The sequence below is a fragment of the Podarcis vaucheri genome (genome assembly GCF_965113315.1).
Source record: "Podarcis vaucheri genome assembly, chromosome: 6".
Lineage (NCBI taxonomy): Eukaryota > Metazoa > Chordata > Lepidosauria > Squamata > Lacertidae > Podarcis > Podarcis vaucheri.
This window is the reverse complement of record NC_138764.1, coordinates 10,142,903-10,157,154: the sequence shown is the minus strand read 5'-3', so window position 1 is coordinate 10,157,154 and position 14,252 is coordinate 10,142,903. Positions and strand designations below refer to the sequence as shown.

At 43.0% G+C, this 14,252-nt stretch overlaps 1 protein-coding gene across 2 annotated transcripts in view; it reads left to right on the top strand.

Moving 5' to 3' along the window:
* LOC309535728 (uncharacterized protein) overlaps nt 1-14,252 on the top strand; it is a 35,144-nt gene that overhangs the window by 2,519 nt on the left and 18,373 nt on the right. Inside the window, exon 2 of one of the 2 annotated variants that reach the window (XM_082229129.1) lies at nt 5,971-6,167. The exons of the other annotated variant lie outside the window; for it this stretch is intronic. The gene's annotated coding sequence lies outside the window, so the exon portion shown is untranslated. The remainder of the gene's footprint in view (nt 1-5,970; nt 6,168-14,252) is intronic. 2 annotated transcript variants of the gene reach the window in all.

The window sequence follows — 14,252 nt, the reverse complement described above, 5'->3', positions numbered from 1 at the left end:
GTGCAGCTCCACTTCTCCTAATGTTCCCGGAGGGCTATGGAGGAGGATGGCTGGAGAATGGTAGGTTAGATGGGAATGGGGTGAGCGAGGAAGTATTGGTGGCAGGGAGGGGGCAGGAGGCGGAGATGTGGGGTGGTGGGTAGGGGTGCCCCGAATGTGTCTGGGTTTTTGTAACCCTAAACTGCATTTACTTCGCATTACCCTGAAGATAACAAGTTGTTTTAAATTGTGCCTCATGATTCACTGCTCCCCTTGTGAAGTGCTAATAAAATTCGCAGGCTCAGCTTACATCGTATTTTTGTGTGTGTGTGTGTGTACAGTCCATAAATAGTGTTTTCCTAGAACCTTTAATAAAGTTTAAAAATAATGAGGCTGAAATACAGAACTATATACTTTTCTTGTTTTTAAGATTTAGAAATCACAATAGTGTGTGATGAGACTGAAACAATTTCCTTGTTTTAATCAAATGTCTTAGTAGATTCTACTTATTTAAAAATGACAGGCATTTTGGACAGACTTGTTAGCAGTAATTATATCCATGGCATGCTATTAGGAAAATATACTGCCCCACAAGTGTTTTGGCTTTTAAAAAAATACAGGATATTGCCATAATCAGTTTTTTAAAAATATATTGAGGTGAGGGATAATTGTAACAATTCAAAACAGGTTTATTTAGAAGTGGTCTATGTTTACTTTCATTTGGATTTAGTCTGCCTTTTAGCCCAAGAAGGCTGAGTACCCTACACAGATTAGAATGCTAAAATTTTATCTCATGTTGCCCCTCTTTAATTTTAAAATACCTAAGGTGTTTCCCTTTCTTGAGTCTCTCCTTGTATTACCATATGTTTTGTATGTCTTGTGACATTTAAACACTTAATAAAAGCACTGCAGGGACGCGGGTGGCGCTGTGGGTTAAACCACAGAGCCTAGGACTTGCTGATCAGAAGGTCGGCGGTTTGAATCCCCGCAACGGGGTGAGCTCCCATTGCTCGGTCCCTGCTCCTGCCAACCTAGCAGTTCAAAAGCACATCAAAGTGCAAGTAGATAAATAGGTACCGCTCCGGCGGGAAGGTAAACGGCTTGTCCGTGCGCTGCTCTGGTTCGCTTAGTCGTGCTGGCCACATGACCCGGAAGCTCCCTCGGCCAATAAAACGAGATGAGCACCGCAACCCCAGAGTCGGTCACGACTGGACCTAATGGTCAGGGGTCCCTTTACCTTTACTAAAAGCGATGCAATATTATAACTGGAAGGAAATTTTCTCAACGCCTGGTAAAAAAGACTTTGGAAACTACAAAGATTGGCCAAATAAAAATTGGCACATTCTGTATCAAAAATATGTACATAGCCATCTCAAATGTAGATGTATTTTCACTGAGGTGGGGAAATTGTAGCTAAGCATCTCACTTTGGGCACATTTTAGCCAAATTTCAGCCTGGCTTGTTTCCTGCTGAAATCAGAGTTTCATTTTGCTTGGAAGTAAATCCTGCTGATTCTACTCCCAACATATGCACACAATGTTTCCCCAGATTAGCATCTCAGCTCTGAGCTCTTTCAATTGCTCATCCAATAGTTGTCAGATTATACCAACAATCAGTGAGGCGTTCAACAGTGTCTTTTACATATTGGGTTCTTTTTGTCTCCCCCTTAACACTGCCTTGAAAACTTGTGTCTGTCTCTTTAAGTAAACAGTGCATTCTGTTCCCACACCAATGGATTCAGTTTCACTTTTATAACTAGCACCACACAGATAGAAAGTTAAAAGTAATATAAGATGAAGGTATTTGACAAACCAGAGCATCCTTATCCATTTGTAAACTTTCTTAATCGCCAGTAATTAAGCTAAGATTTTTGCTTTGTTTTTCAGCCTGTTAATTAATGCCTCTTATTATGCCAGCAGCCAAATTGCCTTCTGGGTAATAATTAATAGGCAGATGGATCACCCAAGTTGTAATTGCTTCCAGTCTCAAAAACAGTTAAAATAAGGAAGGTTTTTGCTGATCTGATGCCCTGAAGGGCATCTGAGAACTATTGTGTTGTGTCTGGGTACAATGGGGGTTCCTCTCTCTAAGACCCTCCTCCGCATCTGAAAACTTATTGTCTCAGGTGAATGGCTTCCATCAGGTCATGTAAGGTTATCCCTTATCTCCCTATCTTCAAAGAGGGAATGGGACCAAAGAGGGAATGGGACACCAAGATCTTCATCTTGGCTATCATAATTTTTTCTGCTGACAGAAAAAAAAAGCGCTGACAGCCAAAAACTAGTCAGCCATCTCTGCTCCCCAAAAGTCAACTCCATACTCCTAATATATGTGTAATATTTGCACACTTTTTGTTTGAGAACGGCACTGCAAAATTTGGAGAATACAAATTTCAGAGAAAAGTTGTGTTTAGTTTCCCATATGGCTTGGGGGAATGCAAATTAGGCTTGAATTAAAAGGTGGACTGAGTCAGATTTCTCCCCCATCCTTATGAATAAACATGCACGAATCAGCTATCAGCTCAGTAATGAGTTCACTGCCATCAAGTGTATGTCTAACCAACATATTTTCACATGACACCCATGAGAGCTGTTTGTGCCCAGAATATGTAACATACTGGCCTTGTGTTACTTTTGTGAATAATGCCCCACAGAAAAATAGTTGTCAAACAAACTTGCATGTTGAAAACTACCATTATCATGTTGATCCTTTAATGAAACTTGCAGAGAGAGGCATCTCTGAAGACATATGCTGTATACATAATGGACTAACAGAATTATGTATAATAGGATTTATGAACTATCTGTAAAGGCAAGATTCCAAAGACAACCGCTCTTGCCAGTTGTACATAGCAAATGGATCGCCATTTTAAGTAAACAAAGTAAAGATTGTGTCTGCCACAAGAATTCTAGAGATTTATCCTCCAAGCTCTTCAATATAAATGCATCTGTCCTTTTGCTTAAATCCTTCCCATCTGTTCTCATATACGGTTCCAGTCTCAAGCAGTGATTAACCAGCTACTGTGGAAAAACACCTGTTCCTTTAATTCATGGTCATGGTTAGTTATTTAAAGTAAGCTATGACTTGCTTAGAATTTTGAAAATCAGTATGAAAACCCAGTTAATATAATACATCAGACAACAGAACTGCAGGTTATGCAGGTTGCAGAACTGCAGTTGAGTGGTATAATTAATTAGAGACAGACAGTCTCTGGCAAGAACTTTCACCCTTAGCTCTTCAACGTGTGTGGCATAGTGTTATCATTTGGGTCAATTGGTCCATAATATCAACTCCATGTCACTTTTTCAGAGCTCTTCCTTTCCACTCTCCCACTGTGTTTTTGCTTACTTTCCTTCCTCCCTTCCTGAAATCATTCAGTTGATTCAGCTGCAATGAAACCAAGTGCTTGTAACCTGACATAGCATTTTAATTGTCGCAGCTGTCTCCTACAATCCATTGTATGGACTCCAAATAGGAAAAAAAATTAGCTATTATAAGAATCCAGTTCACTTAGCTTCCATTCCCTAAAGTTAGACAACATACGTCACACAAAAGCTGATGAAAGATTGTGATCTAATGCTCTGATCAGAGGTGCCAACTTGAATAAAATATGGGGGGCAGGCAGTGTGCTTTTTTCAGGGTGTACTCACGGATATGCATTACTGGCACCTCTTTCTTGTCAAAAGTGTGGCACTTACTGTAACAACTTCATAAAGAGGATGGGCAACTATTTTTCTATTCAAAGAAGTACTGGAGGCAAGTAAGCCCCACCCTTCATAATCGATCACAAGATGTGGCACATGCACACCGTTTGAATGGCAATGTCCATCAGCTTTGTGGAGGGGCAGCCCCCTCAAATATTTCATTTGGGCGGGGCAAAGGGGCCTGCTAATAGTAATAGTAATAATAATTTATTATTTCTACTCCGGCCATCTGGCTGGGTTTCCCCAGCCACTCTGGGCGGCTTTCAACAGAACATTAAAAACAGAATAAAACTGCAAACATTAAAAACTTTCCTAAACAGGGCAGCCTTCAGATGTCTTCTAAAAGTCAGATAGTTGTTTATTTCCTTGATATTTGATGGGAGAGCGTTCCACAGGGCAGGTGCCACTACCAAGAAGGCCCTCTGCCTGATTCCCTGTAGCCTTACTTCTCGCAGTGAGGGAACTGCCAGAAGGCCCTGAGCTGGACCTCAGTGTCCAGGCTGAACAATGGGGGTGGAGGTAGGGAACCGTGTTGGTCTGCCATATTTGAAGAAGCGTGCATGCACACGAAAACTCATACCAATAACAAACTTAGTTGGTCTCTAAGGTGCTACTGGAAGGAGTTTTTTTATTTTGTTTCGGTGGGGGTGGAGAGGCTCCTTCAGGTATACTGGGCCGAGGCCGTTTGGGACCTTGGCCTCTAGGAATGGCTCCAATGGCTCTGGTAGTCTCCCATCTCCTCGTCACTGTCACTCGGGTTTCTTCCTCCTCTAGTCCCGCAAAAGTGTTATGCCCACTTTCTGGGCTATGTGCAACTCTTGTGTTTGGCTGCTCAGAGTGACCTGTCAATCAGTGCCCACCCAGGTCAAGAGCCCTTAAAAACAGAATGTTGCCAACAACCCTTTATCTTTAATCCCTTGTCGTGCAACCAATGCCAGAGACTACAGGGTCAGAAGTGACCTTAAGAGGAGGTTTTGCTGTTATATTTTCTAGCATAGGGTTACACTGGCTAATATTTCGGGTCAGTTGTTTACTACTCATTAATAACCACTCCACTTAAATAAACTGCTTAATTAGGCTTCTCCGGCTGGACTGATTTCTGAACGTGCTTAAGGGCTGTTCGTCCTCTCCTGTTGGTTGAACTGCACTGGTTTAAAGTGCCCTGGAGGTCAAAAAGGGGTGATGGGTGGAAGCTGCCAGGCAGGAGACATGGAGTTTGGCTGGCTGTCCCCCTACTCCCAAGTAGAACACCCTAAAGCAGTGGGAATCCTGCACACCTTGCCCTAGGTGACAGAGGGGCAGATAGCAAGAAGAGGAATAGGACGCGTCATCTGCTGCTAGTGAGCTACTTTGCTGGGTTGGCACTGGAGTGGAGGGACACGATCCATAACAGCATTCAATCAAAGACTGCCCAAAGACTTCAGTCGTTCAGCTGTGATGTTATACTAGCTCTTATGAACCAAAGGCTGGAATCCAGTGAGTGTGTGTACACCAACTGGAGAGCGATAGCTCTCTATAAGATAACACTATAAGAGCTTTTAAAAGTAGCAAATGTGATATAGTCAAGGGCATGAGCATGGTTGCACAAGGAAAGAATGAATGAATGAATTTATTAATACAGTCACAGACCAGCATCAACACACACAATATCACAGATCATAAAAATATCAGAAATACAAAGGACAATATGAGTATAACAAGGATTTAAATATAAAAATTTAAAATAATTATTAGCGTGCTCCCTGTAGTTAACATTTAGGGGTTTGGTCATTATGGGATACCACTTGCTTCCTGCAATTGATTGCAGACACACAGAATTTGGCTACATTTAATGTAGTCTTGGGATTCTTATCCTCTAGCAGTAGTTTTAAACTATGGAGTTCCGATTCTTTCCTGGACAAGGAAAGAAAGAAAGAAAAATCCACGGGGGGGGGGGACATTTTGCTGCATTATAGAGAAAAACTTTTCTTACTTTCTGCATCCATTCCCCTATTTGGAATGCCAGAATCCAAAACAGTCATAAACTGCATTTAAGGCTTAATCATGAGCATGACTGGAGCTATTGTTGTTGTTATGCCAGCTTTTTTAAAATTCCATGCTATGTTTCTTCATTTACTGCCCCAGTTTTGCTCTGCAGCATCAAAGATTTAAGAGCTTCGAGGAAAGGCAGATTCTGCAATAAAAACACTTCTTAAGTGTACCATTAGCATTCATGCAGTCATGCTTCCACAGAGTCTTCTTAAATGGCTTAGATGCAAACAAAAGGCTTCTCTGTTTTCTTTTATAGCCCCAGCATCTTCTGATCCATTCATTTTTAGCGCAATTGGATTCCAGCAGACATTATCCTTCAAGACATCTTCATTCTGAATGAAACTTGCTCTTCCAGCAACTCCCCTCCCCACCCAGCCCTATGAGGCAACTGGCCACTCATGATTTAAAGCAACACTGCCCAAAGAGGCGGAGAGGCCTATGACAAGGAAGCAGGTTGGACAGATGCTCTAGAGACCAGAGCCTTTGATGAGCTGGCATCCAGTAAATGATTCAGTGTGGCGAAGCAAGGCAGTTGTTATCTGTCAACAGCAGCAGACTGCAACCTGAACCCAGGAAAACATGTGCTCAAATGCGCCACTGACCCACAACAATGCAGATACAAATGCCAACATAGAATACAGTGGTACCTCAGGTTAAGTACTTAATTCTTTCTGGAGGTCTGTACTTAACCTGAAACTGTTCTTAACCTGAAGCACCACTTTAGCTAATGGGGCCTCCTGCTGCCACCGCGATGCCGGAGCACGATTTCTGTTCTCATCCTGAAGCAAAGTTCTTAACCCGAGGTACTATTTCTGGGTTAGTGGAGTCTGTAACCTGAAGCGTATGTAACCTGAAGTGTATGTAACCCGGGGTACCACTGTACAGTGAAACAGTCCCAGCAGGGATATTAGGAAAACTTCCATCTCTTCTTGGTAGAGGGGGAAAAATGAAAATCTCATCAACCAAAGAGGCAGGGGCAAGAAATTGTCGGATCATGGGCCTGCCGACTCTTTCAGAGCTGATGAGGCAAGGTGAGGTGGCTGCCTCAGGCATGTGATGGGGGGGGGGGCATTAAGGACAGCAGATTGAAGGCAGCCTGATATGGCCCTTACTCAGTTCTGCATAAGTCTCATGGAAATGAACAGGCATTGCACAAGGTTTCCTATCCACTATGCAGTTCCGTTCCAGGAGTAAAAGGAGATTTGTTCAGGCTGTCACATACAGCTGCTGTTGATGAACTGCATATGAAGCAATAGTGCTTGCTGCCTTTTAAAGAGCAGAGACCCATCTGAGCCCTGTGGGACTGCCGCGCTGAGATTGGAGCTCAATCTGTGCCTGCTCCTGCAGGAAGAGCTTCAAATCATCTGCCGTCATATGATGCCACGTGATGGACCCTGCACATCTGTCAACAAAGGCCCTCCCGCCAGGTCCACTTCCTCATCCTAGACAGCGTGAACCATCCTGGGATATAGTTTAATGAATGGTGGTATAGAAATGCGTTAAAATAAATGCATTCCTGTGGGGCCCTATTGGCCTTCACCACGGAGAATTGGGCTTCAGGAGAGAAGATCGGCAATGGTGGGGAATCTGTTTGGCATTAATGGCCTTATCATTTAATAACACCTGTAAGCTTTAAAAGAATCTAGGACTTTCTGACCAGAAAGCAGTGTAAAAACCGATAGTGTAACACATAGAGGTATTGCCCTAATATGGATTTTGGAATTTTTTCTTATGGGCCAACAAAACTGCCTTTAATATTTGGTCAATATATAAAACAACATTTTTAAAAATCTAACAGCATCCGATATACAGTATGCAGTGGGAAAGTCACCCTAAATTTTGAATATTTATGGATATTTTGTTTGTCTCTAATAAAATAGATACTTCTTGAGGTTTTTTTTCAGTAGGCTTTAATGAAAGTTGAAAAACATTCACAGTGAAATTCACAGTTAATTACTTTATTGCAGTGTTCAAGTCTAAATTACATTGATAAGAGGGAGTTGCAAGATGTCTAAGCTATATTCTTACCCTTCAAAAGTAGCAGTAACGGAAATTGGTTCTTACTGACAAAACAATTAGCTTGGAACACAATGAAGTTAAAATTCCACTAGTTAATTTATTGTGGTTTCAAGAACAAGCACAAACAAAGTGTTCTTTGGGGATAAAAATCAGTAGAACACTTGATGTTTGGCACAGACTAAAAACCAGATGATCCCAGGTGTGCCACCACTTTCTCGCAGTTCCTTTTGGCAATAATTCATTTCCCTAACCTGATCTTTTAGGTTTCCTTATGGCAGGTGTGGGAGAGGAACTCCCATTACATGTGCTCACATAAGTCCTACTTACTGCTACGTGTACACAGAAGTTAAGAGCCTTAATAAGGTGCAATCCCTTAGCAAATGTTGGCCCAATACACTATTAAATGTTCTCATTAAAACAAAAAACTACTGCAATATGTTCAAATCTACAAGTTCACATACATTTCCCCCCTTTTCTGTCGTGACTGCTTTGTTCCCATTCCATCCACATATAACCTGCAAATACGGTAATCCTCTGTTCTGCACTTTACGGAAGCAGTAGTTATTTCATATAGCACCTCTCAACAAAGAATAAAGGAATGAGGATGCAGGATTTGCAAGTTCTTAAAGAACTGCCTCATTGATCGAATGAAAATGCCACCGGTACAGCATTCTGTTTGCAACACCAGCCAGAGAGATGCCTTTAGGAAGCTCATAAAAAGGCAAGAATGTCTCTTGCCTATTGTCTCTCTCCAGCATCTGGTTATAGAGATACAGTATACTGCCTCTGTGTAAAGAGGTTCCATTTCGCTGTTACGGCTAATAATAATTGATAAGCATGATTATCAGTTCATGAATAGTTTTACTCCATTAATTTATCCAATATTTTAAAACAGCCATCTGAGCCAAGAACTGGAGGGCTGAATCTTCCAGCGACAAATTAGATTTGGCCCCAAAAGTATCACTGTGGAAGTGTGACCGCTTCAGTGACAAAGTGCTGTTGCAGCCACAGAGGGCAAATCTAATTTAAAGTTGTTGTTTAAAAGGAAAACAACTTGATTTGCAGGTTCACAGGTTTGCAAGTTCTTCCCATTCTTGAATATAGATTCCTACATCAACCGGAGAATTTGGGCAGCCGTACTTGAGGCTTAAAGACTGGCAAGCCACTTGCTAAAAGTAATACTAGAAACTAAGAGTTACGGTACATGCTGACAGAGGCCTGAAGGGCCGTATTCAATGTCGACATCTGTTTTCCCTCCCCTGCCACAAGGGAGAACAATAATAATCTCACTTAAGGACTAAGTAGAAAGCTAAGACCATGCGGCAGCTTCTTGGTCTGAGGGTCTGAAGTCAACAACAGAAGCCCTGTCCACCTCTGCGTCTGGTCCTTTGACCTCTCACAGAAGCTAGACTTCTGTCTCAACACACCTGGGAGATTAATAAACTGAAGAGTAGGCATGCAGGAGAAATCCATTCAGATGGCATTTGAAGCCTTATCTATCAAATCTGCACTTCCCCAAACAATAAACCGACTGGCCAGCTAAAGCAGGTGAGGGTAGCCTATGGGTCTCAAACCCTCGGAATTCCCCTGCGTGTAAAGACAGGCTCCGGCACACTGAATTCACACTAAACTCCTGATGAATTTTCACTGCAGAAATGCAGAGAACTGAAATACAGTAGTACCTCGGGTTACATACACTTCAGGTTACATACGCTTCAGGTTACAGACTCCGCTAACCCAGAAATAGTGCTTCAGGTTAACTTTGCTTCAGGATGAGAACAGAAATTGTGCTCTGGCGGCGCGGCAGCAGCAGGAGGCCCCATTAGCTAAAGTGGTGCTTCAGGTTAAGAATAGTTTCAGGTTAAGTACGGACCTCTGGAATGAATTAAGTACTTAATCTGAGGTACCACTGTAATAATAATAATAATAATAATAATAATAATAATAATAATAATAATAATTTTTTATTTATACCCCGCCCTTCCCAGTTCAAAAACCGGGCTCAGGGTGGCTAACAACAAATTTAAAACACTTAATTGTAAAAGCAGCATAAAATACAGTATAAAAACATGAGTAACAATAAAATTCAAAGTTCAGAAATCAATTTAGGGGAAATCCATCTAATAAGCATTAGATAATCCCCAGGGCTAGCTGGCTGAATTGGTCCTACTTGGGCCAGCAAGGAAGCCAGGGGAGAATTAGCTGTGGGGTCTCAGAGCAGGTGATCTTCATAAAAGGGGAGGGGGAGGGAAGAGAAGGGAAATAAATGATCAAGCTGAATTCAAATTAAAGGCCAGGCAGAATAGCTCTGTCTTACAGACCCAACAGAAGGAGGTTAAATCCTGCAGGGCCCTGGTCTCATGGGACAGAGCATTCCACCAGGTCGGAGCCATCACTGAAAAGGCCCTGGCGCTGGTGGAGGATAGTCTGACTTCCTCAGGGCCCGGGACCTCTAAACTGTGGTTATTCATGGACCTTAAGGTCCTCTGCGGGGCATACCAGGAGAGACGGTCCCGTAAATGAGGATTGGAAAATGACAAGAGGAGTGAACCACAAGGGACAGGTCCTTCCATCCTTACTGAAGAGAAATATATAGCTGAACTCCTCTTTGGTTAGCACCTTTTGGCAAGGTAATGCAGGAATTATCCACCTATTCCTAGTTGTGTCTTGTGCAAAAGTGCAAGTAATATGTCTGCTAAAGACATGTGAAATGAATAGAGCTGTGTGTGTCCCAAGAGGCAGTGTGTAAATCCTGATGTTAATTACTTGTCCCAGACTAGCTGGGGCCACAAATGCACCAAACTAAGGCCTGAATGTGTTTCCCAAATAATAAACTTAATCTTCTAGCGGTTCCTGTGGATACAGACACAATCCATCAACACTGCAGCATCTTATAAACACAAGAAAGCTCTTATTACATGCTCTCATGTTGCTGCTTGTCTGATGCTCACTGCCATGGAAGGCTTAGAGGACACACCAGAGCTGTCATTGTCTCTCAAACAAAGCAGAAGAGTTACAGGAAATTCTTGATTCCACCCATGCACACCTAGGTCTAGTGCCATCTAGGAACTTTGTCTCTGTCATGACACAAGCCACACAACACACTTCCTGCCTGGAGAGCTCTTGCTCACTTTCTAAATGACATTTTGGTTGGTCTTTATAAAGATTTTGCCTGGCTATGGTATGGATGGTACGTTTTTTTCTTATGGCCCAACACAATGTTTGTGAGTCTTAGAGAATACTGTATGTTAACTTCTTCAAACATGAAAATCAGGGATATCCTCCTTCCCAGTCTGATGACAGCTGTCCTTTCAGTTTACCGGTAGAAGTCCAACTGCTGCAACATGCAGTTGCACTCACTTTCCTCACTTTGCCCAGGCTACACTTTTCGGAGAATTGGCTCTATTGTGGCCCCATGCCATATGTAGGCGTAATATATTTTGTAGTTGCTCAGAGATATCTAACATCTTTGCATCCCCCCAACATGACATGCTTCTCAGAAATGATAATGAAGTAGTTGTGCACATATGGCGTAAATTGAATGCTCTTGTGAAAAACAGCTCAATTGTCGTGAAGGGTTTTTGCATGCAAGAAAAATATTGTATCAAACATCTGTGCACGGGGATCTTTTTTGTGTCCAACATTTCTTAAAATTACAGATGTATGATGGCTCAACCTCCTGGCAAATAGAAGGGGGAGAAATGGAGGCGGTGAGAGATTTTACTTTCTTGGGTTCCATGATCACTGCAGATGGTGACAGCAGCCACAAAATTAAAAGACGCCTGCTTCTTGGGAGAAAAGCGATGACAAACCTAGACAGCATCTCAAAAAGCAGAGACATCACTTTGCCAACAAAGGTCCGTATAGTAAAAGCTATGGTTTTCCCAGTAGTGATGTATGGAAGTGAGAGCTGGACCATAAAGAATGCTTTTTTTGATGCTTTTGAATTCTGGTGCTGGAGGAGGCTCTTGAGAGTCCCATGGACTGCAAGAAGATCAAACATCTCCATCTTGAAAGAAAATCAGCCCCGAGTGCTCACTGGAAGGACAGATCCTGAAGCTGAGACTCCAATACTTTGGCCACTTCATGAGAAGAGAAGACTCCCTGGAAAAGACCCTGATGTTGGGAAAGATGGAGGGCACAAGGAGAAGGGGACGAAAGAGGCATAGCTGTCAACTTTTCCCTTTTCTTGCAAGGAATCCTATTTGGAATAAGGGAATTTCCATTTTAAAAAAGTGAAACGTTGACAGCTATGGACAGAGGACGAGATGGCTGGACAGTGTTCTCGAAGCTACCAACATGAGTTTGACTAAACTAAAGGAGGCAGTGGAAGACAGGAGTGCCTGGAGTGCTCTGGTTCATGGGGTCACAGAGAGTCGGACACGACTAAACGAATAAACAAAACAACAACGACTTTATGAACCACATTCATTTCATTTTGAGCCATGTATGAGCCCTGCCATGCTGTTAAAAACACTGCAGTGCCACGTCACAATATATTTAAATGGTCCTTATGAATTGAGCCACATATAGTAAATTTAGTGATTTCATTTATGGCAAAGTACCTAATTGTGAAGGGACCTAAGACTTGCCGATCAGAAGGTCGGCGGTTCGAATCCCCGTGATGGGGTGAGCTCCCATTGCTTGGTCCCTGCTCCTGCCCACCTAGCAGTTCGAAAGCACGTCAAAGTGCAAGTAGATAAATAGGTACCGCTTCGGCGTTTCCGTGCGCTGCTCTGGTTCGCCAGAAGCGGCTTAGTCATGCTGGCCACATGACCCGGAAGCTATACGCCAGCTCCCTTGGCCTGTAAAGCAAGATGAGCGCCACAACCCCAGAGTCGTCCGAGACTGGACCTAATGGTCAGGGGTCCCTTTACCTTTAAAGGTAAAGGTAAAGGTACCCCTGCCCGAGCGGGCCAGTCTTGACAGACTGTGGGGTTTGTGCGCCCATCTCACATCTATTGGCCGGGGGCCAGCGCTGTCCGGGGACACTTCCGGGTCACGTGGCCAGCGTGACAACGCTGCTCTGGCGAGCCAGAGCCGCACACGGAACGCCGTTTACCTTCCCGCTGGTAAGCGGTACCTATTTATCTACTTGCCCCCGGGGGTGCTTTCGAACTGCTAGGTGGGCAGGCGCTGGGACCGAGCAGCGGGAGCGCACCCCACCGCGGAGATTCGAACCACCGACCTTTCGATCGGCAAGCCCTAGGCGCTGAGGCTTTAGCCCACAGCGCCACCCGCGTCCCTGCCCTTTACCTTTACCTTACCTAATTGTGAGAAATTCTATACCAATGCTCTAAAACCAGACAGTGATAAAACTGACATAGGAGTTATTTCATCAGAGAAACAAAACCCAGCCCAATAAACCCTGCAGCCTTGGTACTTAATTTTGCCATGGCTCAGGTCTTCCTGGAAGCCAATTCTCAGGCTCTTAAGCATTTTGCTTTCATCCCAGGCACATGAAGGTCAGCAGGGCTCCTGCTCAAGCTCTTTACTGTTTTGCATATCCAAAGGCAGAACCCCAGGACTCATAGCTAATCTGCAAAGTGCAAGGGTCCTTTAGCAGGCTGAGAGAGCTGCTAAATGAAAGATTACACCTAAAAGTTGGTTAACAACTGTTTGGATAAAGTCAAGCACTTAGTGCATCACTGCAGTTTGCTGCTCTGTCAAACAACAGTTTTTGGCTCGCATTTATAACTGTGAACTCCGAGCAGTAGGGCCGGGGCTATTTTTAGCAGAGCACTTAGTTTAATGAAGTTGAACTTGCCTCAAGAGGTTTCCATGAAAAGTCAAAATGCTTTCAGAAGTCTGGAATCCGGAGCTTTTGATTTCGTGTGTTTGCTCAGAGCAAACTTTGTTTCCCTTCACTCTGCAGTTTCATAAAGCTTTGACAATATTCAAAATCATCTGCCTAGACCACAATTAGACCTATGTCAAATTATATTTTTAAAGTAGGTTCCTGTTTAATTATGGTCCGGGCAGCTGATCTACCGTACTTGTAATATGTATATGCTCATTATCTTTCCTTATGGAACATGGAACATGTATATTGTATGGGAAGGTCAGCAGGAAAATAGTGGGGTAGAGGAAAGGGTTAAGAACTGGTAGCCACTGGTAGCCTTCTGACCCCTGCCTTTGCCATCCAAGTTGGAAATGGGAATTGCAACCAAACAGCCCACAAATTACAGAACACATATGCGAACACAGAGGTGACCTATGGGTTTATGATGGTTTCTGAGGAGAAGCCTTGGCAAAATAACCAAATCTATGGTTTGCTTCCATCCGATCCGCCACTATAAGCTGCAGTGTGACGGTAGCTTTTGGGGATGCCATGTGAAAAACTGCAAATTCAGGAATATCCATTTTAATTCTAATGGACCCAAATTTTATGCAGACCCTGAAGAAATGCAAAGAACCTCTCTTCCCCACTCAGTTTTCTTCCTTTTTTTAAATAAGATATTTATTAAGATTTTCCAAAGTATTACAGAATAAAAAAGAAAAAAAGAAAAAAATACAAAA